Consider the following 13,267-nt stretch of genomic DNA (forward strand, 5'->3'; position numbering starts at 1 on the left):
TGGCCTCCATGAGTCACATCGCCATGTACCCATAGTCCTTCACACTATGACCTGCCCCTCCTTCCTCAAGGAGGTGGAGTCTGTTTCTTCACCTCTGGAATCAGGGTTGGGCTTGTGAATTGCCTTGACCAGTTGGATGTAACAGAAGTGATTTTTGTGTCAATTCTGAAGCTTATGCCTAAAGGGGCCTACAGTTTCCACTGTTGCCCTCTTGGAACCCTGGGAATAGCATGCTGTGAAGAAGCCAGTCCATTCTACTGGAATATGAGGGCCATGTGGAGAAGAACAAAGGTGCTCCGGAAAACACCAACTTGTAAGTCCTTCTTAGTCAGCCAGTCCTCCATCGGAAAGTGGCCTCATCTGTGAGCTCACGTGAAACCAGTAGAGGAATTGCCTGGTCAACACACAGAATTATGAGAATGAATAAACTATTGTTTTAAGCCACTGAGTTTTGGGATGGTTTGTTATAGAACACTAAACAGTAATGTAAAACAATAGATAATTGATGCATAATACACTCTGTCATCATGTTCTTAAACATTATATCCTTCAGCATTTAATTCCTCCTTAGAACAACTATGACACTTGTATATCAGCTAATGCTGTCTTGTACTTATTAATATTTTAAGAAACTTCTCTTATATACCAACCAAAATATAAGCTCTTTTATTATAGACTGGCATATTTTAAGGAGAGAGAGGGCCACTTATTCTTTAAATGGCATTCATTGTACTCGAAGACCTTTAGTTATCTGACCAGATAAAATAAACTGATTGGTTTTGCATTTTTTATGCATCTTGTACTTAAAAGTTTAGATGCTAAAATGTGCGGAAAGAAAGTGGGAAGTACATGAGAATATTTGTCTGTTTTATTGAAGATACATTTATCGATCATAGTATAAAAGACAAATGCTAGAAGTTCTGCAAGGTATACATAAAAGACTAAAAAATAACTTTTGCATTCAGGAAATTTATAACTTAGAACAGGGTTTGGTAAATTATGGGCAGCTGGCTGTCTGTCTATTTTTGTAAATAAATTTTTTCTGGCATGCACCCATGCCTCCATTTATCTATCGTCTATGATGCTTTTGCACAACAGCAGAATTGAGTAGTCGGCAAAACTACTGTATGGTTTGCAAAGCCTAACAATATTTACAATCTGTCCCTTTAAGAAAACGTTTGCTGACCCCTGACTTAGAATAAGTAATAAATATAACTTTAGTCAGAGAAATATAAAATATGCATGCTTGCCGAGAGATAAAAAATGAAATATTTTACAGATACAAAAGAGAGTACGATCATTTTTTTGGCTGGGATATTGAGGAAAGACTGCATGAATAAGAAAAAAATTGACCTAGGTAATCAAATAGGGGTACTATTTTAGACAGCAGTGGATTTGAGGAATTAGAAGTTTGAAAGCAGGAAAAATAGAGACAGGATAACTCAGGAGTGAAGCAAGAGAATAAAGAGTGTAGTTGAAAGTTGGGGAGAGGGGGGCAGATGTTATAATGACTTTGAAAACCAAGATAGAAAAGATCTATGAAGCTGCATGGTTCATAGTAGACTGATACAGAAAAGTAGTGTGTTACTTTTCTAGGGCTGCTGTAACAAAGAACCAAAAACTGGGTGGCCTATAACAACAGAAATGTATTTTTTCATGGATTTGGAGGCTAGACATCTGAAATCAAGTCTTTGGCAAGGCCTTACTCTCTCTGATGGCTCTAGGGAAGAATTCTCCCTTGAATTTGCTTCTAGCTTGTGATGTTTGCTGGTGGTCTGTGGCATTCCTTGGCGTATAGATGCACCACTCCAGTCACATGGCCAACCTCCTTCTGTGTGTCTTCACATCATCTTTCCTCGGTACATTTCTTTCTTTGTATCCAAATTTCTTCTTTGTTTATAAGGACACCAGTCAATATTAGATAACGGTGCACCCTCATTTTAACTTGATTACCTCTGCAAATTCTTTATTTCCAAATAACTTCACATTCTGGAGGTTAGGACTTTAACATGTCATTTTGTGGGGCACACAATCAACCAGAAACAGGTATAGACCAGAAAACTGGGAAGAGCCAGGGGATGCAGAGATTAAGTTGTCAGTGATGAATTTTGAAGAACTAGTTAAAGTTAGATTGGTGAGCTTTGGAACCAGATCGCTAGGGTGTATGGTATACTTATCTGAAGGGGAATTAGAAGCTGTTGAGGTAGAATAATCTATAAAGATTGCAAAATGATGAAATCTTTTTGAAAGCTACACAGCAGAATAGCTTGAGGAAATTGTAGAGCTAACATTCATTTTAGGAGAATGAATACACTGCCAACGAAGATGAACCAAAATGACGGAGGAAGGAAACTTGGTCAGAAGGAAGGTATGTTCTCCCTCAAAGACTGAAAGAAAGAATTAGAGGTCTCATAAAGTTGTGGAGATATTCACATTGGATTCAGAATATCTTGGGAAAGTAGGATATGACATCACATGTTAATAATACAACAGTAAGGTTGTATATAGGACTTAAGGCTAGTGAAAATGTCTGGTATAGTCTTCTTTATAAATTTGATTTGGTACAAACAGCAGATGAATAAAATAAACATATGCCATTCATCACAAAGCATCAAGTTGAGATTGAGGAGCTTGAATTTGTAGTGAATCTTATTAGTAGAGTTATGTGATTTTTTTCCACGAATACTAAGCAGCCTCAGAGATACAAGAGAGAATACAGGCTGTAGAGGTCAGTGAGACCTGGGGATTGTCAAGGAGTGCTTGAGATAATAGAAATTCTTCAGTAGAAGTGAGTAATATTTTTGACATCGATGTCAGCGTTTGTTAAAGGGGCAAATGAAATGATAAAAGTTGAGATGAACTAACTTGGAGACAAGAAAACAGGAAACACCTAGAATTTGTGATGAGAACCAAGCCCAAATTTAGTAGTAGTGTCTGAGTGAGATGAGGAGGAGATTTTAGAATCTTAGAGACAGAGAAATGTTGAATACCAATGAGGAGAAATGTGCAGCAGGCTGGTAGGTTGTTGATGTCAAGAGATTTTTATGAAAAACAGAATTTAAAAATTAAATAACCTTCTGAATGGAGAACACAACATCAGAAAATAGGTTAAAGGAACAAAGACCTAAAAGTCAAACTCATTTTATAGCTTAATTAATGTGAGAATATGGATAAAGTGATTAATTTTTTATTTGGAAGAGACTTTTTCATATGACTGGCAGAACTAATGGCAGAAAATTTTAAATCAATCGAAATATACATGCACATTAATGTAAGACTAATTTTTTCACTTTGCAAAACTGGGCGGAATGTGGGTGGAGGAATTATTACAGAGTGTTTAATTGTTAATGGGAAATTGCGTGGGTAGCTTATTTTACTGCTAGGCGAATCTTAATGAATAAATGCCTCAGTTTTGTGGGCTTTGATATTATAAAAAGTATAAGTTGAAGTCATCTTTTCTATCACTTTTCATAATATAAACTATGAAGAACTATCTAGGAAGGATATGTTATCGTTGGTCTTGGAGACATGCGTTACATAACCTTGTTTACATGGTAAGTTGGTCAGACTGAACTCAAGGTAGGACAAACAGGAAATTATTTTTCTCCTCAACGAACATTCAAGAAAAATCTATCAAATCTCCCATGCCTGTCTTTAGATGGCTTCTCACACATACTCCATAACTTTATCTCTTTTGACTATAAGAATAATTTTATTTCCAATGATTAAAATGTTCAGTCAAGTTTAAATTAAAATTTCAATTTCAAATCCAATTAAAAACTTTGCCCCTCTCATTAGTTTAGACATGCTCTGTGTTGAATTAGACAAACAAAAAAAAAACCCATGAGCCGGATGGTGGGGAGGGGATGGTCTGTTCTTTTATCTCTTTTCTCTCTCTACTCTTCCTTCCCAACCTTCATCTTCTGTCCTTCTAGGGTTGGAGCAGGAGGTGGGGAGGAAAGTTGAGAGAAAGACGTACAAATAGTCTGCGTCTGACTGGTACCGTCTGTGCGTGCCTTTCTGTTGCATGACATTTACTAACATTAAACAACATGATCATGGCTGATATTTGAACCTGGAATAAATGTTTGAGATTTTGGAAAATCTCCTCTGAGGTCTTCTTGCATCCCTGGTAGTGTCCTGCCACACTCCCTTCCTCTGTCTTAGATGGAGTCCATTGAAGTGCCTTATGTCTGCTCTATGGCCCACTGGAAACTCATGCATCCTGTTTCACTAAAGTGTGGGAGACAGTTTGCCTAACTTTTGACTCTTCCTTCCTCATCCTGCCCAAGCATTCTGCTTTTAGACCTTTTAGTATAATGAGTAGGCACGCATCTCTATGTTGTTTGCTCCTAAAATTGAGTTTTCTTTTGAGCTCTCGTACCTTCTCCCATCTAGATGACAGGAGCAAAATGAGCTCTTACAAATCTCCTGCTAGGGAATGAGGTGCCTTTCCCTTTTTTGTAAGCACGTGAATCCTAGTAAGTACTTCTCTTGTGGTGTCCATCACTTTGTTTAAATGAGGGCAAATGCATCCCCTCTCCTAAGAAGAGGACAAGAGTTAAAGCACTCTTTCTAGGAATTATCTTCAAACGTTTTATTTTTAAATTTCAACTCTTCCCTTATATTGACTTTTAGGGGTCATGATACCCTGACTGGTTTTGATGCATTTGATCAGTGTTGAGTGGGTGATTTATTACCACTGTTTAGAATATTGGGGAACATTATACGAGTATCTATTGGTCTCAGCTTTGGAGTTTGAGCTGAAAATCTGAGACTTCAAAGACAGTCCCAAATGGCTCTGCAGATTAATTTTGAGTTCTATTTGTGTTAATCCTAGGACTGAGCCTACAAATGGAAAACTATAACCTACTAACAACACAACAAGAAGAAGGATATCTAAGTTTCACATCACTTTCTCCTAGGATTATTCATGAGGATGTGAAAAACTCACAAGATTTACATAAAAATTTTTAGTAATTGGCTAGAGGTGGAGATTTCTAATTGGTTAGTACTAACTACTGTTTTAATTCAAGTTGGCATGCTGACACCTTGCTATATATGTAATATTTATTAAAAACTTCTTGATTGCAGGCTTCATGCCTTTTCTGTGTTATGGGACTTTTAGAGTAAAAGAATGTTTAAATAGTTGGCACTCAGTTCATGGTGATGAATCATGATATGTGATCTTCAGAACTCACAATGAGGATTGAAGTCCTCCCTGTTTATTATTTATAAATTATTTATTTAACAAACACTTAAATAGCACTGTGTGTCAGGTACTGTTCTAAGTGCTTCATGACTAATCATTGATTTTATTCTCATAATAACTCTGTGAGACAGGGTCTCTTATCATTCCCATTCTACCAAAGAATAAACTAAAGGGATCTTACATTTATTCAGGGTCATACCATACTAGGTGGTAAAGCCAGGGTTTGGACAGGGCATGTGACTCCAAACTAGGTGTTTTTATCACTGTGCTATGCAACCATTTACTTCTAATGCGTTTAAATTAGATTAAAGTAAGAGACAAAAAGTAAATAAAAAATTGGAAATCCAAAGTCATGAAATGAATGGAGAAATTATAGTACTAAAAAGTTAAGCACTAAATTTCGTTCTGAGCTTTGTAACAAGGAAGTCATAAAGAAAGAAAAGATGAATTAGATAGCTCTTATAGTCTTGTCAAAGAGAACTTGGAATTTATTTGGATGAAGAAACTATCTATAGCATAGCATTCAATGAGGAAAGTCTATGTCAAGAGGATCTTTTCAGAAAATATGTCTCACAAAATTTTTGCAGCTTCTATAGACATTCTATTTCTATTATGTCTTATAATAAGGAATAAGCTGAAGATAATAATGAAAGCATTAAAATTTTGTGAAGGAAATTCTAAAGGAAATTAATGTTTATTAACGTACCTGGCAAACATCTATTCCCACTAAATTTAATGATAGACCATAGAAAGAGGAGTTATTTTCATTAATTTTGTTCATCTAATTTTCTAAGAGAACTTTAAAATTAATTTATCCCTTTGTACATCTTAAATTGGAATCTTATTTTTTAAATCATAAGTTTAAATCCTTGCAAACGGTGCAATTTCTGGCATATTGTGATTATTAATATTTAAAATAAAACTGTCATATTTTTTAAACGTATCCTGTAGAATCTAATTACTCTAGCAATTTAATATCTACCCAAATCAATTTTAAGGTGTACGGGCATGTTCCCAGCCCGTGAGTAGGAAAAACTCACTCTTCTTCCTGTGTTTTTCCTTTACTTTCACAATACTACCACACCCACAGTACTTCTGACAGAAGATGTGTGGGGTTTTCCCCACATCAGACAATTCTCTGTGACACCAGCTGGGTGCCCTATTATTCAATTCAACTCTCACACTGATTGGAGTTAATGTAGACCCCACAGGTTAAGGGCTCAGTGCCATGAAGCCATGCCCATTCAGATGCTTAGGGCAAAGAGTAGGTCCCAGGTTATCCATTACTTCTGTCCACCTTGACTACAAATTGGAGGTTCTCATGACACCCTCCTTGGATTTGATTATTTGATAGAACAGTTCACAGAAACACATACTTTTGTTTACCAGTTTATTATGTAATAAAAGATATGATAAAGGATAGAGATGAACAGCCAGATAAAGAAATACACAGGACAAGGTCCCAAAAGGTCCCAAACACAGGATCTTTTGGTCCCATAGAGTCGGGGTGTGCCATGCTCCCAGCCTGTAGATGTGTTCAGCAACCCATGAGCTCTTCAAACCCCATACTTTGGGGAATTTTGTAGAGACTTTATCAAATAGAAATTATTGATCAGTAAATCAATTTACATTTCCTCTCTGGAGAATTGGGGGTGGGGCTAAAAGTTCCAAGCCTCTAATCATAGCTTGGTCTATCTGGTGACCGGCCCCATCCAGGAGCCCAGGAACAAAAGATGCATTAGAACAGAAGATACTCCTTCACTCAGGAAATTCCAACAGATTTAGGAGCTATGTGTCAGGAACTTAGATCAAAGACCAAATATTAGAACAAAAGATGCTCCTAGTGCTGTTATCAATTAAGAAAGTACAAAGGTTGTAGGAGTCCTATGCCTTGAACCAGGGACAGAAGCATATATGTATATTCTATGATTTCACAGCAAGTCAAAAATTTTGCTTTCTGCTTCAGAATTCCATTCTGTTATGCAAACAGATTATTTACATTTTTATTCTTGAAATTATTCCATTAACCACATTTTCTATGTCTCTGCCACAAATATCTGTATATCTACATGTTAGCATTTTTATTTCCTGTATCATTGGTATCCAAGGTTTAAGAAATTTATTTTGGATTGACTATAATTGTGAATATTTGTGTATGCTGTCAGAACAATATATATAACAAATTTACTAAACACACAAGAATAAAATTATTGATAATGAATCTCTTAATGATACTTTTTTCAATTAGTTATACATTTTTGGATTAATGTTACTTATCACTAGAATAATATTGTGTACTGTCGAAATTAATTGTGAGAAGAAGAAAAGTTCGTGGGCCACAAAAAATAAGACATATAAAAATATATGAATAATTTTTTGTGAGTCCATTTTTAGAGTAGATCTTACAAAATTCCTAGGACATGTGTAAATCTTATAAATACATGGTAGGAATGAAAAAAAGTCAGAATTCCATCTAAGTAAAAATTAATATGGGTTTTCAGAATTCAATAAGTATTCTATTAAAATGTTTGTCCTATGAGCCTAAATAAGTGTTTGAGAAAATACACACCATCTTGTCTCTAGTATATGATCCATTTACTCAAAAATACATTGTTGACTTGTTGGAGATAAATGTTGAATTTACATTACCATATTTTCCTTGCAATCATGGAAAAAAAAAATGTCACAGAGATAAGCACTAGTCAATGTGAATTTCCTCCTGAAACTCTTTTTCATTGCTGAGAATGATGGAATTATAGAGGGTACCCTTCATAACAGATTGATATGTTCAGCATGACTTTTCAAACTTCACATTTTCTAATTTTAGGTACATTATTAAATTGATTGTAAAGTAAATAAGCATAGAGCTTTACATTGGTGTGTCATTTTGATGAAATCAATTTTCATTATCCTCAGTGTTTTTTTATTGACACTCTCTTTGTTTCGTTCTCATGTGATGCTCCCTCAAAGGAATGGATTCCATAATGATAGTTAATGGATAAAACAGATAATGTTGTAAAACAAAAACTATCATCATTTCTACCATCCCATTACAAAATATACTTTAATTCAGAATATCCAAATTATGTTTGTGAGATTCATCCACAATGTTGTTGCTGTTGCTGCTGCTGCTGCTGCTGCTGTTGTTGTTGTTGTTCTTCTTCTTCTTCTTCTTCCTCTTCTTCTTCTTCTTTTTTGGTGTTTTATTCCTTTAGCGTCATACTGTATGTTTCATCCTTAACAAAAAGATGTAAAAGCCAAGATTTTATGCTGCCTTAATTAAAGGAGTCTCTCTTACTTCAATATTTGAATTGCCTCCCCTTTTTTGGTGCCCTATAAATTTTTACATTCCGAGGCATTGTGCAGTACTGAGATGGTTGGGTCACAGTACTCTCTTTGGTAAAGTGTGGAAAATGTGGGTGTATAAGGTGAAGCGAAAAAAGAAAGCCTGAATAATTTTCCTACTGCAGTTGCTTTCTCAGTCAGATTATTTTTAGTAACGAGTGCGTATCTCCATTGAAGATCTAGAAATTGACTCTATGAGCCTGTGTGTCACCTGGAAAGTTTTTGTGTACCCTCCAGGGTATATTCAAATCCCTAGATGCATATACTAGAATATAGTTCAAATGTTTAATATATCAATTTGATTTTGGAAAACTGGATTTTGAAGCTGATTTTGTCTGGTTTAACTGTCGGAATTTTGTGTTGTAGGTTGACTGACTACCACTCTTTTAACCACTATCTTGATTTTAACATCACAGATTAGTTTTGCCTATTTTTTTTAAAAAAAGTAGGTACATAATACAGTACGTACTTTTTGTGTATGAGTGTCTGACTTCTTTCAAATTAATTCTTGAAAGTGTCATCCATTTTTATGTCATTGTCATTTGTTTTTATTTTTCTATAACATTCCATTCTGTGAATATACCACAATTTACTTGTCTAATCTATAATGGATGGAAATTTCAGTGTGTTTTCCATTTGGGGCTTTTGTGAATGAGGCTGCTATAAACTTTTAGAAGTTCCTTGGTCCATTGATGGTAATCATCGTTACCAGCCAGCACAGAGTACTTTGTTTCTTTTTCTTATGACTTTTAGTAGCAGGATGAGTGAAATTCCTTGTTGAAATTCTAACCATCATTACAGAGATGAATGCTAAGTAGAATCTCTAGGACTAGAAAACCTGAAACTACTGCATGCAATTACTACTGCAGAAAACAAATTTTATTACGCCAAAGTGTGCTCACCTGTTAAAGCTCTTTCTCCACACAACTAAGACTCACACCTCAGAAATGCAGGCGACATTTGCAGCCATTTTTCACTTACTTTAGCTACTCGAATCTAGATGTGTTTTTTTTTTTTTTTTTGAAAAGGCAAGTCATTAGGAAAAATATCCTAGAAATAGAATTGTTGGACAATAGAACATATTTTAAGACTTCTGATTAAGGAGCTGTGACATTTTACACCCCACCACAATGTATTAGAATGTCAATCCCCCACCCCCACCCCTGTGCTAATGACACATATTATTGACCATTGCCAATTTTATTGGATGAAAATGAGATCTCTGATCTCTATGTTGCTTTTATTTGCATTGTTTAATTGATTGCTAGGATGCTGAAACAGTATAGTGGAATAGTGAGACAGAGCTTGAACTAAAAAGAAAGGGAGAGGGAAAACATAATTAAGCTTTTATTTTTAAGGTTTGCATTCTGGTTTCTGTTATTTAAATGTCTAAAACAACTTTGGATAAAGCTCTGCCCTTTATCATCTACCTATCTATTCTACAATCCTTTCCCTATTTAATTATATCTCAATTTTTCCAAATTTCAGATTTCTAGATGTAACTGGAGACAAGAGGCATGGAGTAAGGTGTTAGAGAGTGGGGACCGTCTTATTAGGGAGATGGGCACTTGTCTTATTAGGGAGACCACTTCATAGATGGTGTAGATGTCTGGACACTGTGCTGTACACCTGAAGCTGAAGCTGAATAATATCAAATATCAACTATAATTTAATATATGTATATATAGTCACGGGATGTGGAGTACAGCATATGGAATAGAATCAATGGAATTGTAACAGCTATATATAATATCAGAGAGGTAGCAGATTGGGGGTAGGGGTTATCACTTTGTGAAGGGTGTAAATGTCTAACTAGTACATTGTTTTGTACACCTGAAACTAATTTAAAAAAAGAAAGAAAGAAAGAAAAAAGATTAGATGGGGCCAGCTGTTAACATTACATTTTCTTTCTTTCCTCTTCTTCCCAAATTTAGATGATGAATCAGGCATACATATACTGTGGTAATTTTATTCTACCTTTCTAGAAAAGTCAAAATGCCTAAATTTTAAAATACATTTTGTATTGTTGCTTTAGTATTATTAAAACACAAAGGACTGCCATTAGACAAAGAAGTAAATGGCAAACAATTTTTCTTCATGTGTTTCAGCACCTTGTACATGGTAAACATTTTTAAAATGTTGAAGGAATAAATAAGAAAATGATGAATGACTATTTGCTTTCTGAAAGATATGAATGCTAGTAGAAAATAATTATAATAAAGTAGGAGAATCTAAGCCAATTTAAATTTCTTTTATGTCCAGTTTCCCGAAACTGTTAGAACTTTTATTCATCAGAAAACGATGAATAAAATATTAATCTAGAAAATAAATAATGATTTTCACATTGTCCATTGCTATATGTCAGTTTATGTGCCAATATGGTGTGTCAAAAGCAAATCCACTTTCTTGATGGGAGATTACTGTTGAATATACAATTACTATCGCTTAGTTTGGTCATGAAATTAAACATCCAATGGTGAGAAGAAAATCATTTAAAATATTGTCAAAGAAAAATCCTTGGATGGACATGTCTTGCTTCAGAGATTTATCAATGTTTTTACAACTTAACTTACAATTAGCCCTCAAATTTGTAATGTTAAATGTATAGATGAAATATTGGAAAAAGAATCAAAATAGAAATAATGTAGTGTAAATTGCAAAATCACTTTACAAAATTTACAATCATTACGTTTCCAAGAAGGATTAAGATGTATGAAAATGTAGAAGAATTCAAAAGACACAGGTAGGGGTAAAGAATAGAGATCCACTTATATTAGTTTAGGTGATTGGAAGGAAGTGTTTATATGATGGATACAGAATTAAAAAATGAAAGCAACCTCCTTTAACAGATCCATGAAATATTGGCATACAATTTAAAACAAATTTTGACGTTATCTTTTTTTGAGAAATGAAGTGTTTATGTGCAAAGCATCTTGGGGAACTACCTCAGTAGAGAACATTCTACACTATCTAATATTCCATCTTTATGATGACTCAAGTTGCATTCAGTTTCAACTTCTTGTCCTTGCAAACTGATTAATTTCTCTCTTTCTTTTTCTTTGCCATAATGCATCTTTCTTTTTAAGACTTCTGTTTACTTATGATTTGTATAGGTTTTTATTATTTCAGAAATTCTCCTTATTGGCTTATCTTTTTGTATATATCCAAATTTGCTCTTCATATTAGCTGATTCCTATTTGGTGCGTCTTATAACTCCAAAGTCAGGGAAAGAGCATCTAATTAGGTGAAAAATTCACAAAATACAATGCATTTCTGGTGTAACTCTTATGTCAGGAAAATTTAGGGGCCTTTTCACGAGATTCACCACTGGTATTTATTTGTTATTAGTTGTTTTGGAGTTTCCCTTGGTAGAAAAATTTAGGTGACAAAATGCTGTCTTGGGATCTTTGGATCCCACCAGTCAAATCATGCTGGTGGAGTTTTGAGATTACCTACATGTCAATACATGCTAAGAATAGTGGTATTGAAATAGTTAGAGGTTCAATAGTTAGACATTGAAATTTTTCAGAGTTAATGGAACCGGTAAGATGCCTTCCATAGTGTGCCTTGCAACCAATATTAATGGTGATATTAGATAAAGATCTTAAAGACTCAGCAAAAATAAAAGCTGAAACTCCAAAATATCATTTTATCATTAAAATCTTTTAATACATTGTAATGCTATCTGTAGTCATTTATTTTGCCAAGAAACTGTGGGTATAATCAATAATATCTGAATTAATCTAAGGTGGTATTAACAATGTTGGTATTTTAATAGTTTCTACAAGGTCAGCCTATCTGATTAAAGTGTAGTGCTATAATTAATATTGATGCTACCCTCAATTTTCTTAGTAAAATCATATTTTAACTACATTAAAATAATATATGAAGCAAAAGACCATCAGAAATGGCCTCCTTATATAAAAGTTGAAGTGACTTATTCAGAGAAGTCCCTTGCATTTTACGGTAGAGACCCAAGTAGAGGTACATTTTTAATTTTGAAGGTGAAGGAATTGGTGCTTTTTGGGAGATTTGATAGTAACAGGTTTTTTTTTGTTGTTGTTGTTTGTTTGTTTTTTAGTTAAACGTAAAGAAGTTTATCTTAAAAGTAAAGATTCAGTCACTGAATTCATAGCATTATTCTGATTCTTGAACTTGAGACTTTCTCAATAAACAAGAAGATATAATGGTTTCAGTGAGGGAGAAATGTGAGCTTTTTTGTGAGTTTTATTGGATGTTCTTACACATTGGTAAAAAGTTTTCCTATTTTAGACTAAGTATTTAGTTGAGTGACATGTGGCTGCACTTCCATACTATTGGAATAATAAGTGAGCAGTTTGAATTACGTGTAGGTGTTAGTAGCATTTGCAGATTTCTACATTTTGCTCTTTGCTCCTGCCATTAGACTTTTAAGCACTAAGAAACCAAAGCTATAGATTCAGGTGATACCCTATCTGTTTTCTTCAGAATGCCAGTATAGAAAAAGCTTTTAACTGTGACACACACACACAACCTGGTTTTGAGGAGAATTTAAGGATGGCAGTACCAAATATAAGATGGTGTATTAGAAATCATTTGTCCCTTTTGTTTTCATTTCATAGAATGAGAAAACAGACTCAGGGAGGTTATCTTAGACAAAAGTGAATCAATTCCTAATCAAAATGGAAATTTTAGTAAAGAAAGGATATATGTATGGAAATATTTGAAATA

This window comes from Rhinolophus ferrumequinum, chromosome 8, assembly GCF_004115265.2.
Source record: "Rhinolophus ferrumequinum isolate MPI-CBG mRhiFer1 chromosome 8, mRhiFer1_v1.p, whole genome shotgun sequence".
Lineage (NCBI taxonomy): Eukaryota > Metazoa > Chordata > Mammalia > Chiroptera > Rhinolophidae > Rhinolophus > Rhinolophus ferrumequinum.